The sequence below is a fragment of the Ambystoma mexicanum genome, chromosome 5p (genome assembly GCF_040938575.1).
Source record: "Ambystoma mexicanum isolate Mex_15411 chromosome 5p, UKY_AmexF1_1, whole genome shotgun sequence".
NCBI classification, from domain to species: domain Eukaryota; kingdom Metazoa; phylum Chordata; class Amphibia; order Caudata; family Ambystomatidae; genus Ambystoma; species Ambystoma mexicanum.
Genome location: NC_090930.1, coordinates 660451618 through 660470482, shown reverse-complemented (window position 1 = coordinate 660470482; position 18865 = coordinate 660451618). Strand labels below are relative to the sequence as shown.

The following is an 18865-nucleotide window of genomic DNA, read 5'->3' as shown; positions in this document are numbered from 1 at the left end:
TTCTATTCATCACACGGGCTCCATCTTCAACTCACTTCAGCCCGTCATCCGCCATCGCCGGAACCCTGCAAAACAAGAGACGTCATTACTAAAGACTTTTAAAGACATTAGAATTACTTGAAACTTACCGTTCGTGCAGTAAACGACGGACAGCAGTCCTCTGAAGTCAAGAGGCCTGCTCCCCTTATCCAGTGAAGAAACTGGTTACAGCACCCTGCCCCGAGGCAGATGGAGAGCACGGCGTTCACTTACCTAAGGTGAGAGCGTTAACCTTTGGGGTTCTACAGGAGAAGAGAAAGGGAAGAAGAGAGAGACATTCAATAACCCAGTTCATTAATCCCATATTTTCTATCTGCAGACATCTTACCCTTCGAGTCAGACATACAGTGCACAGAGGTCCAGCCCAAAGAGCCAGCCGTGTGTTACACATCACCTTTGAAGATACGGTATACGCCCAGTCAAGACCGGCGCCTCTACGGGAATCAGGTGAACGTTACAGGGAGAATGTGATCTCAAGGGCAGATCTCCCAGGGTGAGGCTTACCCATTGCACATCGGATTTGCTGACCCCTGCTATGTTCCCAAATGTGGGATACACAACTGCATTATTTCTGGTAGTGGGGGACTGCGTTTGCGCTCTCCCCCCGATTTATTGGTAAAAGAAAAGGTAAAGTGTGCACTCGGCCTGCTAGGTTGCATACTTTTAGATTGTGCTCACATTGCGTTTCTTCAATTAGGTTCACCTTTGGGTGATCGCTTTTCCACATTTTATCTGTTGAATTGAATTATGCTTCTTTCATCACCACAGAAGTAATGTGTATTACAGAGATAAGCTGCCATATGTATTGGGCACACTGCACATGCTCAGGCAGCATCAATCATGCTTTGTACAGGACAATGCTGGCCTAAATTGGGAACAGCTAGCATAGACATGTTGCTCCAGAGGCATATTTTGGGTACAACCAGCATGACAATGTGTTACATCAGTGCTGTCTTACACTGTGGATACATTGATCATTAAAATGTGTTGTGTTGTAAAATGTTCTTTTCTGCTCTTGGTGACATGGAATTTTCATGTTGCCCTTTAGAACGGATTGTAAATTTATGGCTTTTTGGTCACCTTTTCTGCTGTAAAATGCACCATTTCAACCCCATATTTGAAAAAACATTCTTGGGGGGGAACCCCCCCAAACCCTCCCTAGAACCTTGTAGCTCCCTCGCTACGCTCGGTCGCCCCCACTATTAACACATAGACACTGAAAGAAATCACAAGCAACTAACCTTTGATCACTGCCCATGACACCAAAAGCTATCCTTGGGACTGCATGGCTATCACTGCCTGTGATGCTATTGTGTCAACGGTCACACAATATCGCTTTTTAATATACTGCTTTGGGTGAGCTTGTTGACTTTTGGCTCGCCGGCCCACTGGGTGACACAAAGTTAATGCTTCGGCCCCACATTCAAAAAGGTTGGACAAGCCTGACCTAAACACTCCGGGTATACCGAATCATTTTTCGTGGGCCCTAGATAGTATTGTTGTGTTCAGTAGTTGCCACATATGCATGGTATGGATGGCTGAGTGGGTTTTGCTCCTGCGCAGTATTTGGTTCTATTTGTTCTTCTGCACTCACACGTATACCAAGAGTGTCACATGCTATGCGCACACACACACACACACACACACGAGGGATTGCATTAATTGAAAGAAAAAAAAAATGATAAATTCGTTTTGGCATCCTTCTCACTCTTGAGCTATTCAACACCCTTAGCCTTGCAGCCCTAATATTGATATATCTTTTGTTCACGCTAGAGGTGCCCTGCAAATGAATATTTTGTTTCGTGCATAAGACGGATGTGGGGTATCTGGTCTACCTGTGTCGTAACTGTGCCCTGTTATTCTGCACAATCTATCCACACTTGCTTTCTGCTGTCTAAACCCGAGACTCTCCCTCTTGTGTGGTGTGTGTTGCTAAAACTGTCAGAGGATAAATACCAATTATCTTCAGGTTGTCTGTCTGTCCCGACTTTGGTCTGAATAACCTGCAGGCCCACTACCCCTTTGGCTCAGGGGCGTTTAAGAGGGAACCTCCCACTCCACCTGTAGGAACTGATGCCCTTTATAGTTTCTCAACGTATGGGTCTTTTTCATGTACATTTTTGTCACAATTGAATGTCTATACAAGGTTTCAAAAGGATTTTTAGTGGTCTAAGACTGGGTCATTCCAGATAGACCGGTTGGTTGCGTTGAGAGGGGTATTGGAGAATAGAAGTCTAACGTGTCGCAAAATCAATGGGCAGCGTTCTTCGCATGGTATAAAGAAGCTGAAATTTGCCTCAGGCTAAGCCAAACTAAATCACTAAGGCACTTACAATTAGAGAGAGAACTTGACCAATATAAAACATGCTTTAAATGCCGGCCGGCCCAACATCAAACACACCAGGCACACAGGTCTCTATCCCTGCCTACAACATGAGATAAAGAAAGAATGCTCCAAGGCGGTGCCAACAGCACCCCCCAGTGGATTCCTTAATGAGATACTGCCATCCTATTCTCCTGCAGTAGGGAGTCCCAGCACACGTGCCACACCCAGCCACCCACCCACCGTACCTCACCCTCTGCCATCAACTCCGGCAGCGCCCTCCCTCCCTGCCCACCCACCCCCCCAACTTCCTCCACCTCAGCTGATGCAGTTTCATCAACCTCTTCCACTGTGTCGCTGTCCCCGGCAGCTTCCCCGCCCATGCACTATTCACCTCACTTTACCAGGGGAGCTGCCAAACAGCCCCCGTTGGCTTCCTCAAAGCCTATTGCAGCAGCCAGGTGTCAGCAACGACACAGCCTAGAACCAGAGTGGTCACCTGCCTTCTTACGCAAATACTGTGTGTCAGCAGATCCAGGGTCACCCCTTGCCAATGCTGCCATGCGTCTCCTTACTAAACAAGATTTGCAACTATCACACTCTTCCATAGATGAGCTGCCTTCACTGCACACAATGGAAGCGTCAGTTTCTGTCCAAGGGGAAACTGCCCTGTTGTCCATGCGGACTTACCCTCAACCAGATGTCGCAAATACCTGCCATTAGAATACACACGCCTTGGAGCTCTACTGATATATCATATGGCACAGCAATTCCCCATTCTGCCTAACAATCCTGCTGTATTCATTGAGCATATGACCACTGTAACTTCATGCTATGATCGCACGATTGGGGACCTTAAGCAGCTTCTCTGAGCAGTACTGAAAGACACGCTATACAAACAGATTATGGACAAACTCCAATGGCCTGACACACCCTGCCGACACTGCCATTACTGCTAATGTGGAGGCACTCACCGCCCTCAAACAAAAATACCCTGTCAAATCTGACTGCCACAAAATTGCTGCATGTATGCAGAGCCAGGCGGAATCGCCTTCCGATTACCTGGCTAGATTGCAAGACTATTTTACGAAATACTCTGGCATTACTAATGCTGGAGGCCAAGCACAACCTGCTCTTGTCTCGCACATTGTTAATGGTCTCCTCCTTGAAATGTCAAACAATATTTCAAAATGTGCAGGCAGGGTGGCAAGCGGAATCAGTTGAAAAAGCACTGCAGGCTGCACAACATTTTTACGACAAAATGAAGACATGAGCAAGATGGGGTTGCCCACCTCATGGCATTACAAATACAGCATGCTCAACGAAAAAAAACGCACCTCCAAACAGGGGATGCCCTGCTTCACTATGGCAGTTTGTTAAGCAACAGCCTCCTACGGTTGCCAAAAACTGCCAGCTTCAGCAGGCTTACACACCCATTTTTTGCCAGAACAGCAGCCCCAACCCGGCCCACCTTTTTGCTGCTACTGTAAGCAGACGGGTCACATGATCCAACAATGACCTACAAAACCTGCCAGACCACGGCAATATGGCCCAACGCCAAACAGAAATGATTTCAACATGCCTCAGGCTCACTGCACATTTCCTCCAACCCCAACACCCGACCCCCACCACCACCACCGCCTCCATCAAACACTGGTGGAGGTTACCAAGACATGCATGTCTCATATGGACCACAATGACATTGCCAGAGGGACTCTGCTGTGCTGTCTTCTGCTTTGCTACTCCTGGACCAGTCCGGGCCGTATCTCCAGTGTAGCATGCAGGGGAAAAAGGTCAATTGTTTAATTGACGCCGGTCCACTCTACGAGCTGCTGAATTCCTGCATATTACTGGTTCTGGTGAAATTGTAAATTCTACTGGAATGTCTGGGACAGCCATCCCACACCCAGTGTCAAACAACTTATCAGTTTCAATTGGTCCCATTTTTAGCAAACAAGCTTTTCTCCTTAGCCCATGTTCAGCTGCAAACTTATTGGGGATTGATTGGTTGTGCAAAATGAATTTTATAATATACTGCTCCACGGATGGCATTTACCTAGAGGTTCCACAATCTAAACAGACTGAATGTTTATTCCTCCTACAACATTCTTCTCTGTCGCCCGACCGCCCCACCCCCCAAGAGTACCCTGCCCTCCTCACCCACGCCCAAACCATGCAACTACGGGACCTCCTTGACTCACTGCCAGTCTCATTATGGGCTGCACATGCTAATGATGTGGGACATATCATCTCTGCCACACCAGCGCATGTCACCTTAAATCCTGAAGTCCCGCTGCCACGAGTGCCACAGCACAGGATCTCACTCAAAGCAGAAGGTATCAGGCATGTGATTCAATCACTACTTGACCAAGGTATTTTGTACTACAACATTAGCCCGTGCAATACCCCCATACTTTCTCTCACCAAGAAAGGACAAATATAGGTTCATACATGATTGAAGAGCTCTTAATAAGGCCGTCATCCCTTCTCACCCGGTGGTGCCAGATCCTATCACGATACTCTCATTCCTTCCTGCAAGCGCAACCTTCTTTACATGCATTGATCTGTCCCGATCCACAAAGACTCACAATACCTTTTTGCCTTCACATACAATGTTAATGTAAAAGGATATTTGTATCGCGCACTATCACCACCGGAGTGGTCCCCTGGCGCTCTGGCGGCTCCGAAAAGGGAAGGGGGGGGTGAGTTAGTGGGAACGAGCAGGAAAAGTGCAAGAGAGCAGTGATGTGCCGCTGGCAGTCTCAGCCTGGTTAACACCGTTTGCTGGGCTTGGGGTGCTTTCCAGTTGGTAGCCATCATGTGCTGCTGTGCGAGTCTGTGTATGGTTTGTTTTGTTGTTGAGGAGTAGTGAAGTTTGTGCAGTTTGTTGTGTTATAGGTTTGTGGTTGTGTTTGGTTAGAATTTCAGAGGTGTATGCAGAGGGATGAAATTGTTAGTGGTTTGGTTACAAACAGCAGCAGCTTATCTACAGATCCTTCCCCATGGGATTCATTGATTCACCTTCCCTCTTCTCCCAAATACAGCAGGGGGACCTCCAAGATCTTTCATAAGCGGCTCTTTCACGCTACAATATGTGGATGATCTCCTGGTAGCATCTCCTTCCTTTGAAGCATGCTGTACTGACTCACGACACTCATCGCGGCACTGGCTGTCAAGGGCCACAAGGTGAATAGGTTGAATCTCCAGATGTGCCTCCCCACCATCCGTTATCTAGGGCATGACATTTCTCACTGCGCTAGGCGCCTTGCCCCCTCCCGTATTGAATGCATCCGACAATGTCCCATCCCGGACACCAAGAGGCAGCTGGGCTCTTTTTCTTTTTTTAGGGATGAGCAATTTTTAGCGGCACTGGATCCTTGACTATGCCTCCATTGTAGCACCCATGCAGAAGATGCTATTAGATGCTGCACCGGATAGACTCACATGATCTACCGAGGCTACCGCAGCTTTCGCCAAGATTAAGACTGCCCCCTCTGTGGAACCTGCCCTCGCCCTGCCAGATTACACCTCTTTACCCGGTTCAATGATAAGAGGGGTATGCCTTAGGCGTACTCACACAGAAGTATGGGGACCTACAACGCCCTGTAGCCTATTTCAGTTCACAGTTAGACCCCGTAGCCTCTGCCTTCCCTAAATGTCTGAGGGGAGTGGCTGCCGCCCCACTCTTGCTTTCCAGAGCTGACAACATTGCACAGGCACACCACATAAATGTGTCAGTACCACACTCTGTATTAGCATTACTACTCAGAGGTAAAACACAACACCTATCGGCTGCATGCCTCACCAAGTATGAGAAGTTACTCCTCGCCAGCACCGACATCACTCATTAGATGTGCCCCCCCCCCTAAATACTGCCTCCCTTTTTCCCACCCCTGAGGATGGTCAACCGCATGATTGCCTTGCCGCAGTTGACATAATATCCTCTTTATGACCCGACCTCAAAGATGTCCCCCTCCCCAATGCTGACCTAGTGTTGTATGTTGAGTCATGTCCTAGGGACCCTGCAGGAAACATCCAGGCAGGCTGTGTAGTGTGTACCACCATGGAGGCAGTAGAAGCCTTTCAGCTTCCAGTAGTAGAATCGGCACAAGTTGCAGAGCTCTTTGCCCTAATCAGGGCTTGCACAATCGCCACACAACACAGCCACTATATACACAGAATCCCGCTATTACTTTGGTATCTCTCACGATTATGGAACACTCTGGAAACTGAGAGGTTATCTCACTGCCCAAGGTACACTAATCCTCAATGCACCCTATGTTGAAGCACTGCTTAACGCTATTTTTCTACCCACCGAGTTGGCCACTGTCAAATGTAAGGCCCATACCCGGTGTTCAGTCAGTATCTCCTAGGGAAATGCTTTGGCAGACCAGTATGCCAAAAATGCTAAACTCCATGGCCCTCAGGCTCCTGATTATGTACCACTATTCCTCCTCTCATACGATGATCCCCTAGCATCCCTTTCCGTTCTGGCAGACCTCCAAGAAGCAGCCCCTCAGGATGAGAAACAGCGCAGGGAAGCTAAAGGATGTGCATGTTGCTCTGATCGCCTATGGCGTGACAGCACTGGCCGGTTAGTGGCCTAACTCTCTCTGCTACCTTATTTAACACATATTGCTCACTCTGCGTCACACTCCAGCAAAGGGAAGATGACCACTGATGTCCAAAGATATTGGTTTGCTCCCAGATTCCCCTCCACAGCACAAAAGTACTGTGCTCACTGCACCACCTGCATGACTTAATCCAGGAAAACCTGCCCCATGGGCCCTTTGTGAACTTACATATGGATTTCATATCAATGTAAAAGTGTGCTTCCTTTGAATATGTCTTGGTCATTATTGACACATTTTCTGGATGGACTGAGGCCTATTTGTGTAAATATGCAGATTCCAACACAGTAGCAAAAAGGCTATTAAAAGAGTTCATCCCTCGCTTTGGTCTCCCAGTTTCCATAATCTCTGACAGAGGCACACACTTCACTGGCCAGATTGTACAGAACATTTGCAGGGCCTTAGGTATCCTTCAGCATTTACACATTTCGCACCATTCTCAGTCTTCTGGTTTTGTGGAACACCAAAATTTCGATTTGAAAAACCACCTTGCCAATGTTTGCCATGAGACAGGCCTCAACTGGCCAGGTGCCCTCCCCCTGGTGCTGATGAACATACGAAATACTGTGAATAGGACACATGGACTGTCACCACATGAAATTCTAATGGGCAGACCTATGCGGATGACAGTGGCTCCCCCACTGTCTCCTGAACTATGTAACTTAAAACTGAATGATGATCTTTTAGTGTCCTATTGCAAAAAACTAATGCTCCATGTCAGTTCTCACTTTCAGCGGATAAAGGAAGCTCTTCCTCAACCACCTGAAGCACCGTGCCACAGCCTCCTGCCTGGGGATTGGGTGGTCTTGAAGGTCTATCAGGGGAAAGTCTTCGCTACAACCAAGGTGGAAAGGCCCATACCAAATTCTGCTGAGAATCCACAACGCTGTTTGTTGCAGGGTACATGACGCCTGGGTCCACGCTAGCCAGTGTGTAAAGACAGCACCATCGGCCGAAGAACCACAGCCAGAGAACCAGGACGACGCCACAAGTGACTGCGGAAATACCCGGCCAGCTGCCGCCTCCAGGGGTCCAGGACAAAGACACCCTGCTACAGCCGCCACCGGGGCCACAGAGGACAAGCCTTTAGGAGCACTGCATCAGACACTTCTAGACAGCAACACTCCCATACCGATCCAGGGGTATAACTTACAGAATACTGCCACCAGCACCATTGCCACCGGCAGATAAAGCACATTGACACCCTGCCACACATGCCATCTGCCTGCTGCAGGTGGTCCAACGCTCTCCAAGGTTGGTTCTTGGTACACCGGCCATCTGCAGGTGGCCCAACGCTCTCAAAAGTTGTTTCTTCTTCATGCAGACATAATAAGGCTGCACACCTGGAATATAGGCACCAAGGCCCACCAGTACCAGAGGTCGGGGGCGGGGGGCTAAGTGAGCCTAGCGCCTCAACAAGTGCCTTTGCTTCTGCTCCTGCATCACAGACCAGCTCCACCTGACCCAAGTGACATGCCAGGGTTTTTTGCCTCCTAGCTGGTCTGTATACCTGCCCTTTGCATCCTCTGCCTTATTTATTGGGCAGCCTATTCTCCGGCTCAGCTGCCAGCCCACAAACATTTACAGCATGCCGACCTACCTTTCTGCTCCACGCTTGACCAAGCATCTACCCTGCTGGCTTCCTGAACTTTGCCATCTGCTATCTCCATCTCCCAAGGTCACGAGATCACCAGAATTGCTGGGAACGTTTGGCCACAATCTGCATAGGGCTGGACTGCGCTAGCTAGTAATACCACTGACTGAAATGTACAAAAGTGTATATCTAGTGGTATGCCTATGTGGCTCTGATAAGGTACCAAGGATTACTGTGCACTATAAACAGTCACGAGGGTCACAGGCTAACATACCCTGGACCAGTCATTGCCCTGCCTGGTGGGCCAAGCTTCTTATTCGAATACGTGCGCTAGATCGGATTGCCACAGCGGCCGTGCCATTTATCTTAAAATCTTGGCTATTGCTTTTTCTCTCACTTAACTAGTCTCCACTCCTGTATGTCTGTATATACTGCACTAATATATGCCAACCAGACTGGAGACTTAATGAACTAAGCTACCATAGGTATAGAGGCTCCCACTACCTAACAAACATGTGGCTATTGATTGTTGCGGTGATAAAACTACTGCTGCTAACTTCAGCAATCCTACATCCAGATACCAACACCTTCCAAAATTTCTCATGGGCATATGCTGATGTAATGAATACATCTGAATATATGTGCACACACCCCAACACATGTAAGTGGGGGAATTTCCTTTATCCCTGTCCCGTTCTACCTAGATGAATGGTGTTACTTCTTGAATTTGACTAACTCCTATTGTTCCACTTTACAGTACTCACTGCCCCGGGCACGCGTCTACCCGTCCTTCAGCAATACCAGTCCTCCCAGGATTCCAAAAGCATATGTAACCACTGCACTCATCTCTTTCACTGATAATGGAACTAAGCCAATGGGCTACACTCCATATGACTACTTATTCTCCCATGGCATAAGCATCTCCCTCCACGCCACTACAATATAACGCTTCCTCCCAGTCACACCACCACGTTGCTGTCGGACAACGCCCATGATATGATATGATATGGCATTTGTAACGCGCCTATACACAAGTGTTTCAAGGCGCGACGAGGCTGGGGGGGCGGGAACAAAGGGAGACAGACAACGATCCTACTAGGCCAGGTGTCATTCAGATCGCGTAAAGTGCAAGGGTAGAGGGGACTGGGAAAAGTGCAAGGGGAAGGGGAGAGGGGGAAAAGTGCAGTACATGGTTAGTAGAATACAAGATAAATAATAGGGCCAGCTGGTGGCAAGTGCAAGTTAAGTGCCGGGAGAAGGGGCTGTAGGATACAGAGACAGTCCCGTAGTGCAGGTAGGCAGTGCAGGGAAGAGTGGCTGGGCCAAGGACCGAGATCGGCGAGTGGCCCAGGAGCAGATTCAGTGATTTTGGCAGGCGAGCGAGGGAGAGAAAGCGGAGGCAAAGAGGAAGGTTTTGAGGTGCTTCCGGAACCGGAGATGGTTCTCCTCAAGTTTCAGGGAGGCAGGAAGGCTGTTCCAGAGGGAGGCCCCTGCTGCGGAGAGAGATCTACCCCCAGCTCGTTGCTTGGAGAAGTGGCTGACCCTGAGGTAGTTGGAGGTGGATGAGCGAAGAGCTCGAGAAGGAAGATATTTCGGAAGAGAGAGTTGAAGGTATTTTGGCCCAAGGCCCCAGAAGGCCTTGTGGACAATGCAGAGGGTTTTGAACTTCATCCTCGCAGCCACTGGGAGCCAGTGTAGCGATTTCAGTCCTGGAGAGATACGGTCCCTGGGCTTGAGGCCAAGGACAAGTCTCGCAGTCCTGTTCTGGATGAGTTGCAAAGGGCGGAGAGTAGAGGCAGGAAGATTTAGATAGAGGCTGTTACAATAGTCCAGCTTCGAGAGAACCAGGGCTCTGGAGACAGTGAGCTTCTGGGGGAAGGAGAGGAAAGGAAGGATACCTCTAAGGAGGTGTAGCTGGTAGTGTGACTTCTTAGAGACGTCAGATATGTGAGGAGAGAAAGAGAGTGTGGAGTCAAAGATGACCAAGGTTTTTTGCCTTGCAGGTAGGCGCAGGAAGAGGGCCAAGGGAGGCCGGCCAGAGAGCTGCAGGGAAGGAGGGAGTGGGTGTGCCGATAAGTAGAATCTCAGTCTTACTGGCATTAAGGCAGAGGTCGTTGGCGGCACACCATTCCTGGATAGCACAGAGACAGTCAGAGATGAGGGAAGGGGAAGAGGAGGCCGAGGGTAGCCTCAAATGAGCTGGGTATCATCCGCGCAGCACTGAAAGTTGGGACAAAGAGCAGCGGTGCGGTGAGCAAGAAGAGCCAGATACTGGTTGAACAGCCAGGGGGAGAGGTTAGATTCCTGGGGGACACCACAGGTAGAGAAAAAGATGTCAGAGAGGAAAGAACCCAGTTGGACCTGTGAGGGTCAATTGGAAAGGAAGTCAGCCACGCCAGAGCCTGACCAGTGATACCCAGGTTATCACGGAGACGGTTGAGCAGGATGGTGTGGTTGACAGTGTCAAAGGCAGAAGAGAGGTCGAGCAAAATGAGAACACAAGGGGTGTTAGAGTCAAGGTTAAAGAGCAGGTCCTCACGGATGTTCAGGAGAGCAGTTTCCGTGCTTCTGGCAGCTCTGAAGCCTGACTGATGGTCATGAAGACTACCAACAGATTCAGCATGGAGATTAAGCTGGGAGATGGCCAGTTTCTCCAGGAGCTTGCCCAGGAAGGGAGTGATAGAGATTGGGCGATAGTTAGCTGGGCAGGAGGGGTCGGAAGAGGGTTTCTTAAGAAGGGGGTCACAAGGGAGTGCTTGAGGGGGGGATGGGAAGACTCCAGAGGCGAAGGAGTGATTGCAGAAGTCAGCCATGGCAGGGGCCAGGGAGTCGATGTGGTCCTTGATAGTTTTGGAGGAACAGGGGTGGACCTGTTTTGACAAGACTTTCATAGATCGGACTTGGCACACTCTATACATACAGAGGAACGCAATTGCTTTGTGGATCCACTGCCTACCAGTGGCTGCCAGCTAACTGGTCTGGTACTTGCACCATTGGGTACATACGTCCTGCTATGCCACATACGCCTCAGTTTCCCAAACAGCAGCAGGCACCACAACGTAGAAAAAGGAATGCACGGGAATGGTTCAAGGGTCTCTTAGGTTTCCTGGTTCCTAGCATAGGAACCGCCATGAACAGAACTGACCTACACGCCCTCTCTCTACTGCTTGAGCAAGTTGCGAATTACACTGCCAAAGGATTCACCATTATGAAAACTGAACAAACAGCCCTTAGAACAATGGTTCCCCAAAATAGGATGGCACTAGATTACCTGCTACCCGCCCAAGGAGGAACATGCAAAATTATCGGGCTGGAATGCTGCACCTGGCTACCCGCAAACTCCTCCCAGATAGATGAAGTAATAAAGCACCTCCATGGGGTTGGCACCACCTTGCACGAAATTAATACAGGATATGAGCCACCCCTTTTCACTTGGTTTCAAAACACTTTTGGATCGCGAGGATCATCCATTTTATATGGTGCATTGATCATTGTTGTTATAATTGTGGCCTTTGTTATGCCGATTATCCCTATTCGCTGTCTGCTTGCACATTGTGCCAAACAAACCGCTCCCAAACCTGCCGCAGCTCAGCTGCTACACATCGAGGTTGATAGCACCGGCAAGCTCGGGGCCAGAGTAAAAAGGGAAATGATAGTTCACCTAGAACATCTATCTGATGCAGAAATAAAGGAATTATTATGGGAGGACAGGACAAGCCCATACTGTCCACGGTTGGGACCAGTCCATTTCTTAGATTACCCACATAAATATCCGCCAATGCCTTCCCGTCCTGACCCAGACCCATATGCTCGAAATGGCTACTATCCGTGGAGCCAAAGATGGGAGGCACCTCATCCATCATTTCCTGACAAAGTGACGCTGGACAGGAGAATGATGTAATACAGAGACCCGCAGGGATAGATTGAATGCGCCCTGTGGTCTTACCCTGTTTCAGGGATGACCAAACCGGGGGGTTTATGTGGCAGGATGCCCCTACAACTATACATCACAGTAACCATGCTTCTACATTAAAGGCCTGGACCTATACATTAGGGCTCGTCAGTAAGGCTGGACTCTTGCGCCCTTGTCGCTGGCCCACACCCCCTGCCTTGAGCCTCACACATACAGTATCACCTTACAAGACATAGCTATGCACAATAAACACCTTATAAGGAGTATAAGACTGTTGCTCCCCAGATATCTTACAGATATTGCCAAAGCTGCTTACTGCGTATGGCTATTTCAAAATGGAACCGCAAGGCTTGAGAACAACGCGCTGTTGTCTGCTATTACAAATGCTATTGCAAATGTCCACAAACGTCAAGATGAGGAAAGTGCAACAACATATTACTGATACAACTATATAGCTGAGATGCTCACGGCAGGAAGAGGGAGCTCTGTCTGACAACTGCAACTGCGCTGTCACTTGTCATTCTTTGCAATTCCTGTATTGTGCTTTCAAATAAGAAACCTTCGATTTACCTATTCAGTTTCTAGTGTGTTATTTGCCACGAATGCAGAGCTGCCACCTCAATGTTAACCGCCATAAATCCATTCTGCATTGCTGCCAGCAAATGGTAATCTCTAGACATCCCTGAAGTCGAGGCTTGGTCGCCGTCAGCCATTGGGTCAGAGCCACCCGAGGATTTGGCGGAGGTGTTGGTGTAGGAGTCCATAGGCCCTTTGATCTTGCCTCCAGAACTCTTCGTCATATTGTCCCACAGTGAGATCGGGGCAGGAGGCGCCAGGTGAATAGGAGCTGTGATGAAACCCAGGGACAGTTGGAGAGATATCGGAGTCTAGTCTATCCACCAGTATAAGGTCACCCTATCCGCGTCTGTTTGCCTACTGAGGATTGGTTGGAGGAGCTATGTAGTTTGCCTCACACTCGGGGAAAGCACCATACATTCAATGCAACTAGAGAGATGACCAAGCCGGCGTTGTGGCAGGATACTCCAGGCCCGATCGGGCAACGCAGGGGTCAAGAAAAGACCTAGAGACCCCTTAGGCAGTCACCTATGTGCGTGCAGTGGAGTTACGCAGGCATAGGGTCACGCAGGGAGACAAAAGCCTGCCGTCAAGACAGGCCACATTCAAGGGGCCGCGCAGCCGGTCAGAGAGGCCCAGGAATACTGTGATGTTCAGAGGTTGCTAAGGGAGAGGCCATCCGGGGCAAAACACACCCACCGCAGCCGTGCGGGGGGAGGGGGGCGGCTCGGGGGATGGGAATCTGCAGCGGGACGCAGCTGTAGTTCAATTCAATGGCTGTCTCGCTCAGCTTCATAAATGCCCACAGGCTGCAAAGAGGGTTTAGGGCACGGCACACTCACCGTTTAGGGCACGGCACACTCACCGCCTGTTTCTGCACCAGCCCCCGGCCATCGGGTGTTGGAGGCAATATGGTAGATATTGCCAATGTCGCTGTAGTTTCCTCCACGGCCTCGCCAGCAGCTGTAGGGTCACGGGGGCGTCTCAGTGGCACCGGAGAGCCGTCCGCCAACAGGTGTGTTGTAGTGGAGCTTCAGGGCAGTTTTGATGCCAGCTTCGGGTTACCGAATCAGGCTACGGGTAGGCCAGGATAGGGCACCCCATCGTGTGAGGATCAGGCTGGAGGGGACCACGGCGACCCACAGCGAGGGTCACGCATCGCATATCCACATACGCTGTAGCAGCCCCTCCTGTGTAGAGTCCATGTAAGGCGGGTGTACCAATTTACGGAACAACTGATGCCCGCTATGGCTGGTACAGGGGTCAGTATGCAGATCAGTCAGTGACCAGGAGGCCGCGCGGGCTGCCAGGAAGGCCCCACGCAGTCTGGTTCCTGATTGGGGGCGGGGGTAGGGCAGGAGCTCACTGCGGTGCAAACCGCACCGTACAGCACCCTGTCCGGGTGCTTCACAACAGGGGCGAAGTTGGTAGTCGGGTACAGGCACTAGACAGCCCCCAGCAGCAGGACAACAGCTGCATGCAGCAGTACAGCGGCCCTCAGGCTCCAAAAAGGGGTCAGGGATACCCCCTTACTCGTCAGCAGCAATGCCCCAGTCAGATATTAATCACTACTGGCAGGCACACAGATCATCTATAGGGCCAGGATTAAGCGAGGTCACAATAAGCAGCACCAGCCCAGGGGAAGCGCAGCTTGGGTTCCCAGGCCTCTCGGGTGCGGCATCCAAGCCTCGCCTCATCTGCAGCCAGCACAATCCGCAGAGGCGCTCCTCACTGCACACAGGATTCGATGTCAGCACAGAGCTGTTTGTTCCTCAATCAGTCCACTTCGCACTTCAACTGCTGGAATACTGAAATATAGGATATGTGCAGGGTTTATTTAAAAATTGAGTGGGGCCGGAGCTCCCAGCTTAAACAGCCATCTTCTTGGCTGCTCAACAGCGCCCCGACCATTGCGGTTTTGAAAATAGAGGAAAAGGAAGCAGAGTCGAAGGACAGGCTAAAGAGTTCAGTGAGGTGACAGGTGTAAGGAACTCGTGGTGGCAACAGTAAAGATAGACATACACAAGTGATCACAGTTCAAGGGTGTTAATTGAACTATAATGCAGGAGGGAAAAAAGCCTAACCTAAATCTAAGATGGGAGCAAGCGTCGGCCATCAAATGAAAAATATGGCAGTCCTAGTGGTGTTGTGCCAAAATAAAAGGGCCTACGCTAAGAAAAACCTATTGCCAATTCCTTACAACCAATTATAGATAGAGTGTGGGATAGGGTATCAAAATAAAGGAAACGGTGTTCAAATAATAAGTCAGGATGCGATTGCCTTGAGGTCTCCATTCCCCATGTATTTAAAACGGGACAAGGTGGCACTTGGAGCACAGCACACATTCGAGCCTTCCCAGCATGAGCCGACAGTTCAGTTTCTGCTGACACAGTACATGCTCGAGCTTTCTCTACACTAGCCGACAGTTCCGTTCCAGCTATCCGGTTCGTTGATGGGTAAGTCTATTTTCATTAAATGTCTTAGCGGGGGCATCCTAACGCCATTCATCTCCCCCCCACTGCACGCCCACCACCCAACCAACCTGTAGCCCCGGTATCGTGTAGGCCGGCACCTCCCCCCAGCCGCTCCCCCCCCCACCCTCTCTCCCGTGACGGCCTTCCCTCCTCCACATTCCCTGTGTATGCAATAATAGGCGGAGACAAGTTGTACGATTGGAAGTGTTAATGCCACAGCAGCTTTATTTTGCATAAAGTCTTGGAGTTATCTTACATACGATCCGTAATTCACCACACCACAGGTTCTTCTACTCCGTGTGAGGTTACCTAGGGTCGCCCCCCCCCCTCCCCGTCGGCGTCGTGCGGACGCCTCTGGGGTAGCCCGGCCCTGTCTATCTTCTCTCTACCCCGTGTTCATCTGTCGTTGATTGCCACTTGCCCCCATCCATATCGTTTAGTTCTCCTCTTAACTTTGGTCCATTGACCCAAAATGCAGCTCTGCCCGCCCCCTCCCCTCTCTGGGTCCCCCAGGTCCCCTTCTATCTAACGCAGGCCGCCCCTTGGCGCCTTGCGACTGGCAAGTTCCTATACAGACACCACCGACAGTGTCCCAACATCACATACATACACCGGGCCGGCCCCGACCTCCGGTGCCGACCCACCACCACTTTCTCCCTGCCTAAAAAGTCATCGTCCTGCGATGTCCATATGTACTAGTGTCCCATACTACTTAGACTCACAGTCCCAACTTCTTCTCTAACACAGCCTCTACTCGAGACCCTCATCCCCCAATTCCTTCGCCCCCCCGGGGGGCTTCCCCTTGTATACCTTTGTTGTATTTTGACCTTTGTTCTTTTGATCCCCCCCCCGGCCCTCTCTTTTGGGTTTGGAATGGTTTCCAAGACCCCTATCTCCCTCCCCTTTTCCCAGGGCCTCCCCTGAGTCTAGTACTCCTGGGGCACCGTAAGGTCTAATCTGTTGGCTGTGCATTCCCCTATGGGCCTGACAGCGCTTTGCTACAGGGATCGCAATGTAACTCCGCCGGGCGACCTGAAAAGGAAGCAAATTCATTACAACACATTTCTTCATAAAGGGAGGGCGGGTGGGAAAATGCTTCTTCTTGTGCCACACCACACGTGGGAGGGGGGCAGGAAGCCGGAGGAAGAGATCGGTCCTGCGACGATCCTACCCTTTTGTAGGGTCTTCCCCCCCCCGGCTTCCTGTCCCCCCCCAAACAATCCCAGGTACCCCCAGCCACTTCCGGGGCGGCCCCCTCCCCCTCGGCCCCCCCCCCTCCTCGCGGACGTGGGTTAACCCTTCCCCCCCGCGCCCCCGTGTGCCGCCAGGAAGCTGAGGCTCAGGGGGAGGGGGGGCGAGTCTCTGGCCCGGCAGCCCCCACTAAGGGGCGGCGCCTGCCATGCCACGTCCCGCGGCGCATTCGCCCGCCGTAGCGGGGGCATCCCAACGCCATTCACCTCCCCCCCACTGCACGCCCACCACCCAACCAACCTGTAGCCCCGGTATCGTGTAGGCCGGCACCTCCCCCCAGCCGCTCCCCCCCCACCCTCTCTCCCGTGACGGCCTTCCCTCCTCCACATTCCCTGTGTATGCAATAATAGGCGGAGACAAGTTGTACGATTGGAAGTGTTAATGCCACAGCAGCTTTATTTTGCATAAAGTCTTGGAGTTATCTTACATACGATCCGTAATTCACCACACCACAGGTTCTTCTACTCCGTGTGAGGTTACCTAGGGTCGTCCCCCCCCACCCCCCCTCCCCGTCGGCGTCGTGCGGACGCCTCTGGGGTAGCCCGGCCCTGTCTATCTTCTCTCTACCCCGTGTTCATCTGTCATTGATTGCCACTTGCCCCCATCCATATCGTTTAGTTCTCCTCTTAACTTTGGTCCATTGACCCAAAATGCAGCTCTGCCCGCCCCCTCCCCTCTCTGGGTCCCCCAGGTCCCCTTCTATCTAACGCAGGCCGCCCCTTGGCGCCTTGCGACTGGCAAGTTCCTATACAGACACCACCGACAGTGTCCCAACATCACATACATACACCGGGCCGGCCCCGACCTCCGGTGCCAACCCACCACCACTTTCTCCCTGCCTAAAAAGTCATCGTCCTGCGATGTCCATATGTACTAGTGTCCCATACTACTTAGACTCACAGTCCCAACTTCTTCTCTAACACAGCCTCTACTCGAGACCCTCATCCCCCAATTCCTTCGCCCCCCCGGGGGGCTTCCCCTTGTATACCTTTGTTGTATTTTGACCTTTGTTCTTTTGATCCCCCCCCGGCCCTCTCTTTTGGGTTTGGAATGGTTTCCAAGACCCCTATCTCCCTCCCCTTTTCCCAGGGCCTCCCCTGAGTCTAGTACTCCTGGGGCACCGTAAGGTCTAATCTGTTGGCTGTGCATTCCCCTATGGGCCTGACAGCGCTTTGCTACAGGGATCGCAATGTCACTCCTCCAAGACTCTCTGCGGGCTGCCGGCGGCAGAGAGTTCCCCCATTTTTCCTTCCTGCATCTCCTACCCTCTCCCGTGCCATCGTGGCCAGTACTCGCCGAATGCAGACATGTTTGAGTATGGATAGAGGAGACCGATTGGTAGGAAGGATAAAGTTACACATACCCTAGCGTGTCAATGTTTGTGGGAGGGGGGACGCACAGTGACGAATCGGCCCCCCTTAACCCACCACCCCCCCCCCTGTGGACAATCCCCTTGTTGAAATCCCTCCTCCGCGTTGCGCTTTTACCCTTAAACTCCAACGTAACATCCCTTGAAGCATTGACTGGCCCCACACTGGTGTTTGACCCCTTTATCGAGAGCGGATGCTGCCCTTTTTATATCCCCTCCGGTGGTTACAGTGTACGAAAAGAAGTAGTAACAGTGCTTTACAGTGCACATATTACGTGCCACATCCCCCCAACCGCAATTGGTACGACATTAACCAACCTGCATACTGCTGTGACTGTTTCCATTATTCATCATTTATAGCTGCGCACCTCATGTCTTTTTCGCTTGGGCGCTTTACCCCTTTACCTGCGTAGGCCCCATAACCCTGAACGTGTTACCTACACCTTTCATCGCCGAGCTGTGCAGGGCCAATCGGGGCATCGGGGTCTGTAGCGAAAATTACCTGCCGCCCTCATAGTAAATCATGCACTAATTACCCTGCTCCAGTGGGGGTTCCGTTCCCACACTAGCCCTACCAGGATTCTTAAAAGCAGTATCCAAACATCCGTTTAATCGTTGCCCCGAGCAGACTGCCCCTTTGTTTTTTTTTTAAAATTCACTGTCTCACCCCTAGTTACGTCAATACTGCTTGCCGG

The 18865-nt window shown here is 51.0% G+C and overlaps 1 protein-coding gene and 1 non-coding gene across 2 annotated transcripts in view; one reads left to right on the top strand and one right to left on the bottom strand.

Annotated features, from left to right (window-relative positions):
• Positions 1–18865, bottom strand: part of LOC138481112 (magnesium transporter NIPA2-like) — a 304692-nt gene that overhangs the window by 210949 nt on the left and 74878 nt on the right. The gene's annotated exons all lie outside the window — the stretch shown is intronic.
• On the top strand, positions 485–645 carry LOC138481829 (U1 spliceosomal RNA). The gene has a single exon (XR_011274438.1). It is a non-coding gene; the product is annotated as a U1 spliceosomal RNA (small nuclear RNA).